The sequence below is a fragment of the Pongo pygmaeus genome, chromosome 4, assembly GCF_028885625.2.
Source record: "Pongo pygmaeus isolate AG05252 chromosome 4, NHGRI_mPonPyg2-v2.0_pri, whole genome shotgun sequence".
Lineage (NCBI taxonomy): Eukaryota > Metazoa > Chordata > Mammalia > Primates > Hominidae > Pongo > Pongo pygmaeus.
In genome coordinates, this window is record NC_072377.2 from 141,276,442 (window position 1) to 141,293,162 (window position 16,721).

At 44.0% G+C, this 16,721-nt stretch overlaps 1 long non-coding RNA gene across 1 annotated transcript in view; it reads left to right on the forward strand.

The window, feature by feature from the left end:
* Positions 1-9,475: 9,475 nt before the first annotated feature.
* LOC134739563 (uncharacterized) overlaps positions 9,476-16,721 on the forward strand; it is a 34,473-nt gene continuing 27,227 nt past the window's right edge. Inside the window, exon 1 of the long non-coding RNA XR_010126339.1 lies at positions 9,476-9,550. This is a non-coding gene — a long non-coding RNA (uncharacterized LOC134739563). The remainder of the gene's footprint in view (positions 9,551-16,721) is intronic.

Sequence of the window (16,721 nt, forward strand, 5' to 3'; positions counted from 1 at the left end):
CACACCCAGCTAAATTTTTATATTTTTAGTAGAGGTGGGGTTTCACCATGTTGGCCAGCATGGTCTTGATCTCTTGATCTCATGATCTGCCTGCCTCGGCCTCCCAAAGTGCTGGGATTACAGGCGTGAGCCACCATGCCTGGCCTGATTTATATATTCCTACGAACAAAATTATGTGAGTTCTGGCCCAAAGGCAATTGGGGGCTGTTTTATTTGTACTCAGACTGTGTAACATGAATTGTCATCCTCAGAGAGGGCAATCTTTACAGTTAAGCTCTTGGGGCTGCTATGTAGGTTTCTTGTGCTAAATCCTTGAGGGGGTTCCCAAACCCATAAATCAGAATCCATACTCAATCTACTTTTATGCCTAGAATCTTTTCATATGGGTGCCTGAACATCTACCTCTGGCTGTTAGAGGAAATAGCAGTGATGAGATCCAGGTAGATAATGTCAGCCTCCCCCTCATGATACTTCTGTGTTAAACAAAGGTGAACTATGTCATCTCAACTCAAGTCTTTACATCCCCTTAGGTCCTCCTGGCCTGAGTTGGGAGGTATTCAGTGACGTCCTGGATGATGGGACCAGAGACATGAGCATCACTTCCTTTGGGCAGGAAGGAAGGCAGGAAACTGGGAATGACTCTTGAAGCCCACCAAGAGATTCCATTCCTACCCCACCCCCCAAGTAACCAATGCAACCTCTAGAATCCCTACCTGGAATTTTAGGTCCCAAATTCCAAAAGTAGTCTGTGTGTAAAATTTGGGGCATTAATAACAGGTCCTTTTGGATTTGTTTCATGGCCAAGGAATCTAGAAACACATTCTACTCATGATCCATCCACTTTCCCTATGAGTCCCCAAGAGAAATAAGATGCAGGACAAGTATAAAAGACAGACACACTTCAGTGTTAGTTGAGCCTTTGAACCTAAACCCCAATATAGAGAGTATCAGTGGGATAGACTGTGCCACAAGTAGCACTCCTTTTTCCCACATTAGTTGAGCCCACTTTCCAACCCTGGGCCCATGGCAGATACCACTAATCAATTGCAATACTCTACTGTTGATTCCAGACAGAGCCTCAGACCCTTTTTCAATACAGAGTTTTAAGAAGATACTCCTTATTAATAGGATTAGTACTGTACAAATATAAAGCCTATAAACTATTTTTTTGGCCCACGAGATGAGTGAACACTTGCTTGGTTCTGTCCTTGTCTTGCTGCTTCCCGCAGGATTCTTCTGCTATTCTAGGCTTGGCTGCATACCCATAGATTTCAAGCTATTAAGAAAGATGTCACATACTTGGATTTGGGTCACTAAAGCTCTGCCATATAGTTCCTCTCCTTCCTTCCTCTTTTCTTAATCCTTATCAGCCAAGTGATGGGAAGGCATTGTGTTTGCTTGATCTTTGTCCATGTGCTTTTTTTCTACCTCTGATTAGAGTCATGCCCTTCTACCTGGATTATCATTTGTTGGTCTTCTCCCCACCGGCTCATACTCTCTAACGATTTTCAAAAAAGTCAAATTTTCAAATGTTTAAACAAAGACTAACTGAAACCTTCTCTTTCATTGTTAACAGAGAATCTAATGTGCCAAGTATGCTGACACCTTTGACTTTGATGTCTCTTAATTCATAACAAATGCACCTACTGTCTGAGAGATATTTTGTGTTCCACCATCTCATGATGTCCCTGGGATGCTTGTTAAAAGATATTCCTCTCACTGAAGCCTCAAAACTTTCTACCTCCTTTAGAAAACTACCTTTCTCTACTTCACCCATATTGCTCCTTGGATTCCCAGGTTGGGCCCAAATATCCCTCTACTTTTCTTTTATTATACATTATTACTATTTTTAGAGAAAGAAAGAATCTTACTCTGTCACTCAGCCTGGAGTGCAGTGGCACAATCATAGCACACTGTAACCTGGAACTCCTGGCTCAATCAATCCTTCTACCTGAGTTCCCTGAGTAGCTGGGACTGCAGGTGTGCAACACCATGCCCAGCTAATCCTCTTCTGTCGTTGAAGGAAGTCAAAGAAGATGCCAGTGAAGAGGCATAAGTGGCCAATTACTCTTAAGCCCAAAGGCTCTTAGGAATTGACTTCTGCTTCACCAGAGGTGTCCAATATTTTGGCTTCCCTGGGTCACATTGGAAGAAGAAGAATTGTCTTTAGCCATACATAAAGTACACTAACACTAACAAAAGCTGATGAGCTTAAAAAAAAAAAAAGTTCTGTGTTGGGCCACATTCAAAGCTGTCCTGGGTCTTATCCATGGGCCACAGATTGGACAAGCTTGCTTAGAGGAAGGAATTCAAATCAGGATTTCACTCTAATTCTGTTGCTTTCACTCTGATGGAGGTATTAATCTGATGGGTTGGATTTCAGGGCCTCATTTTCCAGTGATTGGGAAGCCTTCAGGACATAAACGAGCCTGTGGATAGGCAGACTATGATTTTGCTTCCATCCCTCCTGCAGCTGGTGGATGTCTTTCTTACATAATGATAAGGTTCAAAACTTAAATTTGGTGCTGGGAAAGTGGGAGGTAGGGAACAGGCAGACTGTTCTGATAACCTCCTTTGTCTAAAGCCACTTAGGCTCAACTAAGTCATCACAAATGGTCATGGACAATAGATGTCCCCAATGCCCCTTATCAGGACTCTTAAAATGACTCTTAAAGCTCTAATTCTCTAGTCTTGCCTCTGATCTGTCCTGTATCCTGAACCATAGTGACTTTATGAAATGTGAAAATCTGATGATATCTCTACTCTTGGAAAGGCAAAACACATTCAGAGCTCTGGGACAAGGATCAGAGAAGTGATCTTGCTTAGGAAAGACAGGCCCCTGCATCCCCATAAGCCATGACTTATTAGAGAATTCATGTTCTTATATAGAGCCACACACACCTCAGCCTGTCCAGTGGGAGCTATCATGATAAGCAGAAAAAGGAGAAGGAACTAGAAAACAATTAAATAAGAAATTGAAAATCTAAGAGTTTGGTCAAATAGGTAGCCTTGTAAGATGCCGTCTTCTTAACCATCAGTAAGTGTCTATGTGTTCTCCCCACAAGCTGAGGATTCTGGGTCTATTTTTGGACAGGATAGCAGGGGTGTGGGCCCCAGGGTGGCAGGCTGGTCTGTTCCCATTTTTAGGCAAGGCCCAAAGCACAGCTTGGAGGGTTCATCCTGCCCCATCTCTCCTTCCAGGATCCTGGGCCTGATTAAGAAGCAACTCAGATGTAACGCAGTGGGAAGGAGTCTCTCTTCCTTAGCAGTTCAATTGGAAGCAGTCACGGCCAGCTGTCAGCACTGAGGCAGGAAAAGCCAAAAGCAGGTGGAGGCCAGGGCAGGTGTAGGGGGAGTGGGATCGAAGGTCAGACGCAGGAGTGTGAAATGAGGCCAAGCAGGGGCCGGGAGGATAGAGGGGCCTGGAGTCTGAGGCTAGGTCAGCTCTGCAGGAAACATCTAATCTGAGCAGTGTGTGAAAATTGGAGTTTGGGGTCAGAACCAAGGGCAAGCAGAGCTTGTTTGGAAGATGGGGCCAGGTTTCAGGACAGAGCCTTGGTTGGGAGAAAAAAATCACTTCTAGGTGATAGAAGGCCAGAGCATCACCAGAGAGGCCAAGCTTATCTTGGTTCTCCCCTTTCTTCTAAAAATTTTTACCTCCTCTGGTCTTAAAAGTGCAGTCGTCCAAAACTAGTATCTGTTGTAGAGGGAGGTGCTGTTTAGCATTAAATAATCAAAAGACATCAGCAATGTGTGGGAAGCCCAGGAGGGGACCACATCTCAGCTGAGGAGCCCCCTGCATTCATTACCTTCTGGTGCAGCGCTGAGCAGCATAAGTGGGCTGCTTCAACCCTTCTTTGGGTGTAAGGCATACGCATTAACAAGTGTCCTTCATTTCAAGAACATTCTACATTTTCTGTGATGAATTTTGAAATAAGTGTTCATCCTGAGGCATCATAAAACCAAATTTGAAAACCACCAGTATGACCAGTATCAAGGTAGATTTGAGGATAAAAAGAGCAGGAGTGGTTCCTGTGCAGCCTCTGTCCTTCCTTCTGTCCTCCGCAAGGACTTATGAGCTCCTTTTCTGGACCAGGATGGCCTTCCCCGATAGAGCATACACTTGGAGATGAGCTTCTCAAACCTCTCTGGCATTTTCTTTCCAGTCTCCCGGCTCTCCAAAAGATCCGTAGGGCTGACCAACATTTTATACTCATCTTGTAGGTTAAAACCAAAAGCCACAAAATTAGCCAGGTGCGGTGGCTCACGCCTGCAATCCCAGTACTTTGGGAGGCTGAGGCAGGAGGATTGCTCGAGGCCAGGAGTTCGAGACCAGCCTGGCCAACATGGCGAAACCCCATCTCTACTAAAAATACAAAAAATCAGCTAAGTGTGAGGCTGGGCACTTGTAATACCCCCTACTCGGGAGGCCGAGGCAGGAGAATTGCTTGAACCTGGGAGACAGAGGTAGCAGTGAGCCAAGATTACACCACTGCACTTCAGCCTGGGTGACAGAGCGAGACTCTGTCTCAAATAAATAAAAGCCACAAAATGGGCTTGTTTAGGGTCAAAAGAGTCTTCAAAAAAACAAGATACTCATCATTTGCATGACTCAAAGGTGCCAGATAGTTAAGCCAATTGTTTACTTTATGATTATTCCTCTCCATGATGCCGCTTTGCCTAGCGTTCCTTTCATACAATTCTCCAGCTTTAAAATGTTATGTGATTAATAGGAAAAAGAGGTAGGCAGTCTGGCTTCCCACTGAGAGATGTGACTCACCCTCATAACTTTAATGGCCTTAATGTGTAATGCCCTGTGCCTGAACTTGAATATCTGTGGAAGGATTCTCTTATCACTGTGTTTGCAGCCTATTCTCGGAACCATCGGAGGATCATATCGGAAATCTCCCAGTCTCTGATGTGAGTCTCTTCATTTCGCACAAACATTTTTCCTCTCTGAAATATCCTTTCTTAGCCATGTGATAATCATCACCTGCAAGGGACACCATGAAGACAGGCCCAGGTGCCACCCAGCCTTGCTTTGCTTCTGGTTCTCTGCAAGGGCCCTCAAATGCTTGTTGAGCGTAACCTCTCTTCAGGGCAGCACTAACCTCCTCTGAGTGGCCACCTGCAACCCCATACCACTCATTCATTGCTGGGAGGTAACAGCTACACCGTGGTGAGCAGTCTTTGGTAACAGAATGACTTAGAAACAAATCCACCCCTTACAGGTGAAAGATGTGTGCCTTTAGGTACAACATCCATGTCACTGAATCTGTTGATCTGTTAGAAAGATAAAATGACTAACAGAAAGAATGTCCCAATTGTAAAAATTAATATGAAAATCATAAATGTGCTTAAGGATAGCTTCAAGGATAAAATAGATGGGGCCGGTGTCAGGTGAAATCTCTGAACTTCCTCCTGTCCTGTACAAGGACTTACTAAGGACTGCAATGTGCCAGAAGCTGCATTCACTGCTAAGGATAGAGCAATCAACAAGAACAACTGGTCTTTTATCCCAAAAAGCACATATTGGGAGATAAGCATGTCAAAAATTACTCTGCCCTGGCACATGGTAGGCCCTCAGACACAGGTGGTTATTGTTCACTGAATTATTCTACATCCGGAAGACATATTATGTTCTTGTAGTTTTGTGGAAATGCACTGTTTTTGCTACACTTCTCTAACCCTGGCTTGGTGTTCTACAGCTAAGGAGAGAGCAAGAATGGTTTTCCTTTTCTCTGTCATTAATACAATGTTCCCAGTAAGAGTTCAATAAAATGTTCATTATGTAACTAACCACTGTTAGCAAAATTCAACTTCCAGGAGAGATTTTTCAGAACAGCACACAGTGTCAAGACTGGCATGTGGAAAATCACCTCTTACACTTTAAACTCTGGGTAGAGACAGAAAAGGAAAATGAACAATGATCCCTGCCCTTCCATAGTCAGCTGGGTAAGGCAGGGTAGAATCAAACAGAATAATCTTAGCAAACTCAGGTAAGAAGGCCATCCCCAGTGGTGAGTGAACAGAGGGGAATGCACATGCTAAGAGAAGTCTAGCTTTGCCAGATCTCACTAAGATTTTATGTGTACTTTTCCCATTTTACCACTATGAGAAACAACTCAATGAGGGTGTGTAAGGAACAAAGGAAAGAAACCCACAAAATGTAATTGTTACGTGCATGGCATAATGGAGGTGATTTTAACAGCAGGTAGAAATAAGCTCCTTCAGTAAATTAATTCAACTGTAGTGGCAAAGCATCCTGAAACCATAGAGGCTGCTCCTGGCAAACCCTCAGTTCCTTGGCAGCAGTGCTTAAACACAACTTTATGTATTAAAATAGGAGAACCTCCTTTCCAGGAGAATGAGCCAGGAAAATCAAATAAAACAGCAACTTCTCAAATCATTTCAAGTTCAAGAAAATGCTAATCAAGTGGGCCAAATAAAATGAGTTGTGTTTCTAAAATAAGAAAGGTGGGTGTCTCTAAGAGTGGAAGTTGGTTTCATGACCTTTCCTGGTAATAGAAATCTCTTATATCTCTTAGGTCACATATTTCCACCAAGCCCCTCCTCACCACCAAACAAGTACAACAAAACCACCTCAGAATCATCCCTCTGTTTGACTGTCAGCAATGTGACCTTCAGTAAAATCTGCAGACCCATCTTGGAGAAACTTCACATGGTTTCTAGCCTAAAGGTGACTTTGTTTTTTGGTGAATCTCACCAATGTGGACATACACATCACAGGATTTATTTCAGATTGAAACTGGATCTTCTACTCTGATTCGAGTTCTGAAATTTAAAGATTGTTGAGGAGAGAAAATACCCAGAAACAGTTTCTCACAGTTCATTCAGTTCATCAAAATCGAGTTTTAGGTTACTGAAAATTATTTTCTTCCCCATTTTGGAATAATAATTGTCCCTATGAACATTAGGGCAACACTGCTCGCGCAGTTTGGAACACTGATTACTAAGGCAAAAAAACCAGTTGGGGCCGGGCGCAGTGGCTCACGCCTGTAATCCCAGCACTTTGGGAGGACGAGACGGGCAGATCACGAGGTCAGGAGATCGAGACCATCCTGTCTAACATGGTGAAACCCCGTCTCTACTAAAAAATACAAAAAATTAGCCGGGCATGGTGGCAGGCACCTGTAGTCCCAGCTACTCGGGAGGCTGAGGCAGGAGAATGGTGTGAACCTAGGAGGCGGAGTTTGCAGTGAGCCAAGATCGTGCCACTACACTCAAGCCTGGGTGACAGAGAAGACTCCATCTCAAAAACAACAATAACAACAACAACAAGAAAACCAGTTCGTATGTCTTAGAAATATTTTCAACTCCATAAGTTAAAATTAAAAAGGCTCTATGGCTAAAACAGAGTTAACCAGAACATTCAGTTTGGAAAAACATTATATTCACTGATATTTTTGGTTACTCACCATTTTGTTTTATTTTGCATTAGAATGAAAGGTTAATCATTCACTACTTGATGAGATGCTGCCTGGCATAATAGTGTGGGCTGGATAAAAAGCGACTTGGCTTTGTTTGTGTTTTGCTGTAAAGTAGCCTGGTGGCTCAGGGAAATTATTTAGCCTCTTGGAGGTTCAGAATGCTCAACTGGATTAAGATATCAAATTGGAGACTTTATAAGACCCTGTAGTTCTAAGTGCCTTCCATGTGCTTCCAAGTCATTTACCAGGTACCACAGGTGAAGCCAGAGACATTGGCCATGAGTTATCTTCAAGGTCAGCTGTGATCATCCCAATCTCTTCCTAAAAACTGTCAATCATTTCCAAACACCTACTGAACAAAATTCTATGGATACCATCGAAAGCTTCCTACCAATGAAGATAAAGGAAAAGAAAAAAAGGAATTTTCTCTGCCCCAAGGTGAGAAATGAAATCTCTTTCACCATTGTACTTTCTACCACAGTAATTGCTGCTAAGCAAGTAGCTCGACAGAGTGATGTGAGGTTTTTTTTTTTTTGAGACGGAGTCTTGCTCTTTCACCCAGGCTGGAGTGCAGTGGCGCAATCTCAGCTCACTGCAGGCTCCGCCCCGCGGGGTTCACGCCATTCTCCCGCCTCAGACTCCCCCATAGCTGGGACTACAGGCACCCGCCACCTCGCCTGGCTAATTTTTTGTATTTTTAGTAGAGACGGGGTTTCACGGTGTTAGCCAGGATGGTCTCGATCTCCTGACCTCGTGATCCGCCCGCCTAGGCCTCCCAGGTTTTAAACAGACATGACAGCCCCTTTCTAGCAACTTCCAGATTCAAGGTCAGTGAGGGTTACATGGACTCTGGGATTCTAGGTATTAGAGGCTGCGGTTACTCAGCAGCTGTTTACCAAGTTAATTGCCCTCTCTTTCTAGAAACACAACTAGACTAAGTTTCCTGGCCTCCCTTGCAGGTAATTGTTACTTTGTCATGGCATTCTGTCCTACACAATATGGGTGGATGATACCTTTTCTGGGCCTACCCCATGAAAACCTCTCACCTGGCCGGGTGCGGTGGCTCACGCCTGTAATCCCAGCACTTTGGGAGGCTGAGGTGGGCGGATCACGAAGTCAGGAGATCAAGACCATGGTGAAACCCCGTCTCTACTAAAAAAACAAAAAATTAGCCAGGTGCGGTGGTGGGCGCCTGTAGTCCCAGCTACTCGGGAGGCTGAGGCAGGAGAGTGGTGTGAACCCGGGAGGCGGAGCTTGCAGTGAGCCGAGATCGCGCCACTGCACTCCAGCCTGGGTGACAGAGCGAGACTCTGTCTCAAAAAAAAAAAAAAAAAAAAATGAAAAAGAAAACCTCTCACCTAATTCTCAATTCCCTGTTGCCACCCATCTGCCAGCTGAATTGAAGATGGCAGCCTGGGTTCCTGAATGACTGTCTTCCACCACAGACTGCACTCTGCAAGAGTAAAGAATCAACTTATTTTGTGTTCAACTGCAGAAAATCTGGGTTTTTTTTTTTTTTTTTTGTCACAGCAACTAAATTAGCTGCATATAGAAATGTCTGCCTATATACAAAAAAAGGTATTTGCACTATTGATTTCTTCAATGGGAGCTTTTAAGCTTTCACCTAATTAAGTCAATAAACCATCTACTATGGTTCTGATACCAGTTCCTGGGGTCTTAATGAAGGAATGAATACTGAATAAATCACTGGATAAAGAAAAAGTAGATAATTAAGTAAATCATTGAATAAATAAATAAACAGGCCTGTCAGTGGTAGGTGCTCCAGAGTAGGGTAAGATGACAAAAACATCTTCCCTGGGCCTTTCTATGTCTGGAACAGCTGAGCACAACCACTGATTTATTCCTTGAGAAGTGTGACGTGAATTGTAATGCAGGCCTAGGACTCTGAGACAGTTAACAAGAGGCTCAGAGAGAGATTGGCTGACCCACAGCTACTGCCCTGAGACTGAGTAGTGGGGAGGCCAATAGAGGGAGATAAATGAAGTGCCATCTAATTAGGAAACAGGGCAATGGCTCATCCTAGAGCTGAGAAGGAAAGAGAGGCTGCTTCTACCAGGTTCTCCATCCTGCAACACAAGGTATGTCCAATTATAATTTCCAAACAATTAAGAGCGTGACTATGTGTTAAAGATTATTAATTTAATAATGAGAGAGTTGGTAAAATGGTAAAGCTGGTTCAAAGAGCATTTTAAAAAATAAGGGATTCTTACATAATCCAGGAGAGAAGTCATTCTGAAATAAATTTGCCGTTAGACAGAAAATTGGAATATCATACAGGACAATAAAATATAACTTTTAGGATTATCTATTTTAACAGAGAGAAATCTATGTTACATGTAACTTTATTGTATCTAATCCCTTAAAAGCAGGTATATCCCCATATATAATTAATCTTTGAATAAGCCTGTGAAATAATATTCCAGTATGACATTGAAAGGACATGGTGCTCTTTTCTGCCTTATTTCTAAGTTTTAAAAGATTTTTTCCTAGAAGTCCCCCTATTTTGATCATAAACAATTTGCAAAGATTATTCTCTATCACAAAAAAGCTGATGGTCTCGAGAGGAGGTGTCAGCTGGGCTTCCTGGGTCAAGTAGGGGCCCAGAAAGCTGTGAAACTCACTCATTTTCTGCATCAGGACTTACTTTGGTCCTGGATGAATAATATTGAAGATATATGCTTAAAATATTCCTAACATCAGAATTTGTGCATGTGTTTTCTTCCCCAAGAAAGCTATAAACAGCAAAAATTTTGTTGTAAGCTTCCCTGTGTCCTCTCTCCCTCCCTCCCTTCCCCCCCCCGAAACTAAAAGGAATGTTAAAAGCCCATTTTTCTGTGACCAGCAGACCTTATCTATGCTCCCAATTCCAATTCCTTGTAAACACAATTTGTAAAATCCTGTGAGATCCTGTCTCCTTTGCCATGCTGCTGCAAGGTTAGAAAGTAGATAAAACTTAAGTTGCAGTTCCGGTTTTCCTCAAGATCTGAGACATGTTATTTGTCTTTGTTTCTCGCTCTGGTAACATCTTCCTGCCACATGTATTTCCCACCTTAAAGAGTTTAAAAGGTGATCAAAAAATCTAATACTGGCTACCCGCTCGGGACCCCTTCCACACTGTGGAAGCTTTGTACTGTTACTCTGTTCAATAAAGCCTACAGCTTTTTTTCTCTTGGTCCAATCCGTGTCTCTCTCTCACCACGGGCTGCCGTCACACTAAATCTTTGGTGTGGCTAAGGCAAGAACCTTTGGCGTTACAGTCTCATGGTGTTTTAGCTTGATTATTTACAAAAGTGAAAGAAGAGGTATTAATTAACCATAAAAGCCTCCATGAGCATATAGTACTAAGCAACTACTAAGGCCAGATAATTTAACTTCTGTCTGGAAATTTCATTAAGGAATCTCAGGTAGAGCTTTTTAAAAGACTCAATTGTTCTATCTTCTAGCCTGTGGCTAAAAACCAGGCCCAAGAAACTCCACCACATTTCACATGCAGAACCTCTACATTTTTGTCATTCAGCTTTTAAAACTGTGTTGAGCTAATTAAGAAATATGCATAAAAGAACTACTTATTACTAGCATCCCATTAAATCTTAGAAGATCTCAAAGGATGTCAGGTGTAAAATTTACAAGAGATAAACAACCCCATTAAAAAGTGGGCAAGGGATGTGAACGAACACTTTTCAAAAGAAGACATACATGTGGCCAACAAGCATATGACAAAAAGCTTAATATTAGTGATCATTAGAGAAATGCACATTAAAACCACAATGAGATATTATCTCACACCAGCCATAATGGCTATTATTAAAAAGTCAAAAAATAATGGATGCTGGCGAGGCTGTGGAGAGAAGGGAACACTTATAGACTGTTGGTGAGAGTGTAAATTTGTTCAACCATTGTGGAAAGCAGCATGGTGATTTCTCAAAAGAGCTAAAAGCAGAACTACCATTCAACCCAGCAATCCCATTACTGGCTATATACCCAGAGGAATGTAATGCATTCTACCATAAAGACGCATGCATGTGAATGTTCATTGCAACACTATTCACGATAGCAAAGATATGGAATCATCCTAAATCCATCAATGACAGATTGGATAAAGAAAATGTGATACATATACACTATGGAATACTATGCAGCCATAAAAATAAGATCATTGTCAGGCTTCTGAGCCCAAGCTAAGCCATCATATCCCCTGTGACCTGCACGTATACATCCAGATGGCCTGAAGTAACTGAAGAATGGCAAAAGAAATGAAAATGGCCTGTTCCTGCCTTAACTGATGACATTACCTTGTGAAATTCCTTCTTCTGGCTCAGAAGCTCCCCCACTGAGCACCTTGTGACCCCCACCCCTGCCTGCCAGAGAACAACCCCCTTTGACTGTAATTTTCCATTACCCACCCAAATCTTATAAAACAGCCCCACCCCTATCTCCCTTTGCTGACTCTCTTTTCGGACTCAGCCCGCCTGCACCAAGGTGAAATAAACAGCCTTGTTGCTCACGCAAAGCCTGTTTGGTGGTCTCTTCACATGGACGCGAATGAAATTTGGTGCCGTGACTCGGATTGGGGGACCTCCCTTGGGAGATCAATCCCCTGTCCTCCTGCTGTTTGCTCTGTGAGAAAGATCCACCTATGACCTCGGGTCCTTAGACCAACCAGCCCAAGGAACATCTCACCAATTTTAAATTGGGTAAGCGGCCTCTTTTTACTCTCTTCTCTAACCTCTCTCACTATCCCTCAACCTCTTTCTCCTTTCAATCTTGGTACCGTCTTTCAATCTCTTCTTTCTCTTAATTTCACTTCCTTTCCTTTTCTGGTAGAGACAGGAGACGCATTTTATCTGTGAACCCAAAACTCCGGCGCCAGTCATGGACTCGGAAAGACAGTCTTCCCTTGGTGTTTAATCACGCAGGGATGCCTGCTTGATTATTCACCCACGTTTCAGAGGTGTCTGACCACACAGGGATGCCTGTCATGATCCTTCACTCTTAGTGGCAAGTACCGCTTTTCTGGGGATCAAGAACCCCCCAACCCCTTCTCTCCGTGTCTCTACCTCTTTTCCACTTTCCTGGGGGGCAACAACCACCCACCCCTTCTCTCTGTGTCTCTACCCCTTTTCCACTTTTCTTGGGGGCAAGCACCCCCCCTTCTCTCCGTGTCTCTACTCTCTCTTTTCTCTGGGCTTGCCTCCTTCACCATAGGCAACCTTCCACCCTCCATTCCTCCCTCTTCTCCCTTAGCCTGTGTTCTCAAAAACTTAAAACCTCTTCAACTCACACCTGACCTAAAACCTAAATGCCTTATTTTCTTCTGCAACACTGCTTGGCTCCAATACAAACTTGACAATGGCTCTAAATGGCCAGAAAATGACACTTTTGATTTCTCCATACTATAAGACCTAGATAATTTTTGTCAAAAAAATGGGCAAATGGTCTGAGGTGCCTTACATCCAGGCATTTTTCACACTTCCTTCCCTCCCTAGTCTCTGTTCCCAATGTGATTCCTCCCAAATCCTCCTTCTTTCCCTCTCACCTGTCCCCTCAGTCCCAACCCCAAGCATTGCTGAGTCTTTCCAGTCTTCCTTTTCTACAGACCCATCTGACCTCTCCCCTCCTCCCCAGGCTGCTCGTCACCAGGCCAAGCCAGGTCTCAATTCTTTCTCACCCTCCACTCCTCCACCTTATAATCCTTCTATCACCTCACCTCCTCACACCTGGTCTGGCTTACAGCTTAGTTCCATGACTAGCTCTCCTCTACCTGCCCAACAATTTCCTCTTAGAGAGGTGGCTGGAGCTGAAGGCATAGTCAGGGTACATGTGCCTTTTTCTCTATCAGACCTCTCTCAGATTAGTCAGCATTTAGGCTCTTTCTCATCAGACCCCACTAAATATATACAGGAATTCAGATATCTAACTCTGTCCTACAATTTAACCTGGAGTGACTTAAATGTCATCCTAACTTCTACCCTCTCCCCAGATGAACAGAAAAGAGTTTTTCTCTAGCCCAATCTCATGCTGACAACTGCTGGCTCCATGAGCCAGACCTCCAGGAAGGCATTAGAGCAGTTCCCTGAAAGGATCCTCAATGGAACTATCAGGCAGATTCCCCAGGTATAGCTAGGTGAGATTACATGATTTCCTGCTTAGTTGAAGGGCTTAAAAAGGCAGCTTACAAAGCTGTTAATTATGACAAACTTAAAGAAACTCCCCAAGGTAAAGACGAAAACTCAGCCCAGTTCATGGCTCATTTGGCAGCAACCCTGAGACGCCTTACAGCCCTAGACCCTGAAGGGTCAGAAGGCCGTCTCATCCTAAATATGCATTTTATCACCCAGTCAGCTCCTGACATTAGAAAAAAAACTTCAAAAATTAGAATCCAGTCCTCAAACCCCACAACAGGAATTAATCAACCTCACCTTTAAGGTGTACAATAATAGAGAGGAGGCAGCCAGACAGCAATGCATTTCTGAGTTTCAATTACTTGCTTCTGCAGTGAGAAAACCCAGCTGCACCTCCAGCACACAAGAACTTCAAAATGCCTAAGCCGCATATGCCTAAGCTGCAGCAGTCAAGCATTCCTACAAGACTTCCTCCATCAGGATCTTGCTTCAAGTGCCAGAAATCTGTCCACTGGGCCAAGGAATGCCCGTAGCCCGGGATTCCTCCCAAGCCATGTCCCATCTGTGCAGGAACCCACTGGAAATCAGACTGCCCAGCTCACCTGGCAGTCACTCCTAGAGCCCCTAAAGCTCTAGCCTAAGGCTCTCTGACTGACTCCTTCCCAGATCTGCTTGGCTTAGCGGCTGAAGACTGATGCTGCCCGATTGCCTTGGAAGCCCCCTGGACCATCACGGATGCCGAGCTTCGGGTAACTCTCACAGTGGAGGGTAAGTCCATCCCCTGTTTAATTGATATGGGGGCTACCCACTCCACATTACCTTCTTTTCAAGGGCCTGTTTCCCTTTCCCCCATAACTGTTGTGGGTATTGATGGCCAAGCTTCAAAACCCCTTAGAACTCCCCCACTCTGGTGCCAACTTGGACAACATTCTTTTATGCATTCTATTTTAGTTATCCCCACCTGCCCAGTTCCCTTATTAGGCCAAGATGTTTTAACCAAATTATCTGCTTCCCTGACTATTCCTGGGCTACAGCCACATCTCATTGCCACCCTTCTTCCCAACCCAAAGCCTCCTTTGTGTCTTCCTCTCGTATCCCCCAACCTTAACTCACAAATATGGGACACCTCCACTCCCTCCCTGGCAACTGATCACATGCCCATTACTATCCCATTAAAACCTAATCACCCTTATTCCACTCAATGACAATATCCCATCCCACAGCATGCTTTAAAATGATTAAGGCCTGTTATCACTCACCTGTTACAGCATGGCCTTTTAAAGCCTATAAACTCTCCTTACAATTCCCCCATTTTACCTGTCGAAAAACCAGACAAGCCTTGCAGGTTAGTTCAGGATCTGTGCCTTCTCAACCAAATTGTTTTGCCTATCCACCCTGTAGTGCCCAACCCATACACTCTTTTGTCCTCAATACCTTCCTCCACAACTCACTATTCTGTTCTTGATCTTAAAGATGCTTTTTTTGCTATTCCCCTGCACCCCTCATCCCAGCCTCTCTTTGCTTTTACCTGGACTGGCCCTGACACCCATCAGTCCCAGCAGCTTACCTGGGCTGTACTGCCACAAGGCCTCAGGGACAGCCCTCATTACTTCAGCCAAGCTCTTTCTCATGATTTACTTTCTTTCCACCCCTCCACTTCTCACCTTATTCAATATATTGATGACCTTCTACTTTGTAGCCCCTCCTTTGAATCTTCTCAACAAGACACCCTCCTGCTCCTTCAACATTTATTCTCCAAAGGATATCAGGTATCCCCCTCCAAAGCTCAAATTTCTTCCCCATCTGTTACCTAACTCAGCATAATTCTTCATAAAAACACACGTGCTCTCCCTGCCAATCGTGTCTGACTGATCTCTCAAACCCCAACACCTTCTACAAAACAACTCCTTTCCTTCCTAGGCATGGTTGGGTAGTTTTGCCTTTGGATACCTGGTTTTGCCATCCTAACAAAATCATTATATAAACCCACAAAAGGAAACCTAGCTGACCCCATAGATCCTAAATCCTTTCCCCACTCCTCTTTCCATTCCTTGAAGACAGCTTTAGAGACTGCCCCCACACTAGCTCTCCCTGACTCATCCCAACCCTTTTCATTACACACAGCTGAAGTGCAGGGCTGTGCAGTTGGAATTCTTACACAAGAACCAGGACCATGCCCTGTAGCCTTTTTGTCCAAACAACTTGACCTTACTGTTTTAGGCTGGCCATCATGTTTCTGTGCAGTGGCTGCCACCACCCTAATACTTTGAGGCCCTCAAAATCAGAAACTATGCTCAACTCACTCTCTACAGCTCTCATAACTTCCAAAATCTATTTTCTTCCTCACACCTGATGCGTATACTTTCTGCTCCCTGGCTCCTTCAGCTATACTCACTCTTTGTTGAGTCTCCCGCAATTACTATTGTTCCTGGCCTGGACTTGAATCTGGCCTCCCACATTATTCCAGATACCACACCTGACCCCCATGACTGTATGTCTCTGATCCACCTGACATTCACCCCATTTCCCCTTATTTCCTTCTTTCCTGTTCTTCACCCTGATCACATTTGGTTTATTGCTGGCAGTTCCACCAGGCCTAATCGCCACTCACCAGCAAAGGCAGGCTATGCTATAGTATCTTCCACATCTATCAGTGAGGCTACCGCTCTGCCCACCTCCACTACCTCTCAGCAAGCCGAACTCACTGCCTTAACTTGGGCCCTCACTCTTGCAAAGGGACTATGTGTCAATGTTTATACTGACTCTAAATATGCCTTCCATACCCTGCACCACCATGCTGTTATATGGGCAGAAAGAGGTTTCCTCACTACACAAGGGTCCTCTATCATTAATGCCTCTTTAATAAAAACTCTTCTCAAGGCTGCTTTACTTCCAAAGGAAGCTGGAGTCATTCACTGCAAGGGCTATCAAAAGGCATCAGATCCCATTGCTCTAGGCAATGCTTATGCTGATAAGGTGGCTAAAGGAGCAGCTAGCATTCCAACTTCTGTCCCTCATTGCCAGTTTTTCTCCTTCTCGTTGGTCACTCCCACCTACTCCCCCGCTGAGACTTCCACCTATCAATCTCTTCCCACACAAGGCAAATGGTTCTTAGACCAAGGAAAAT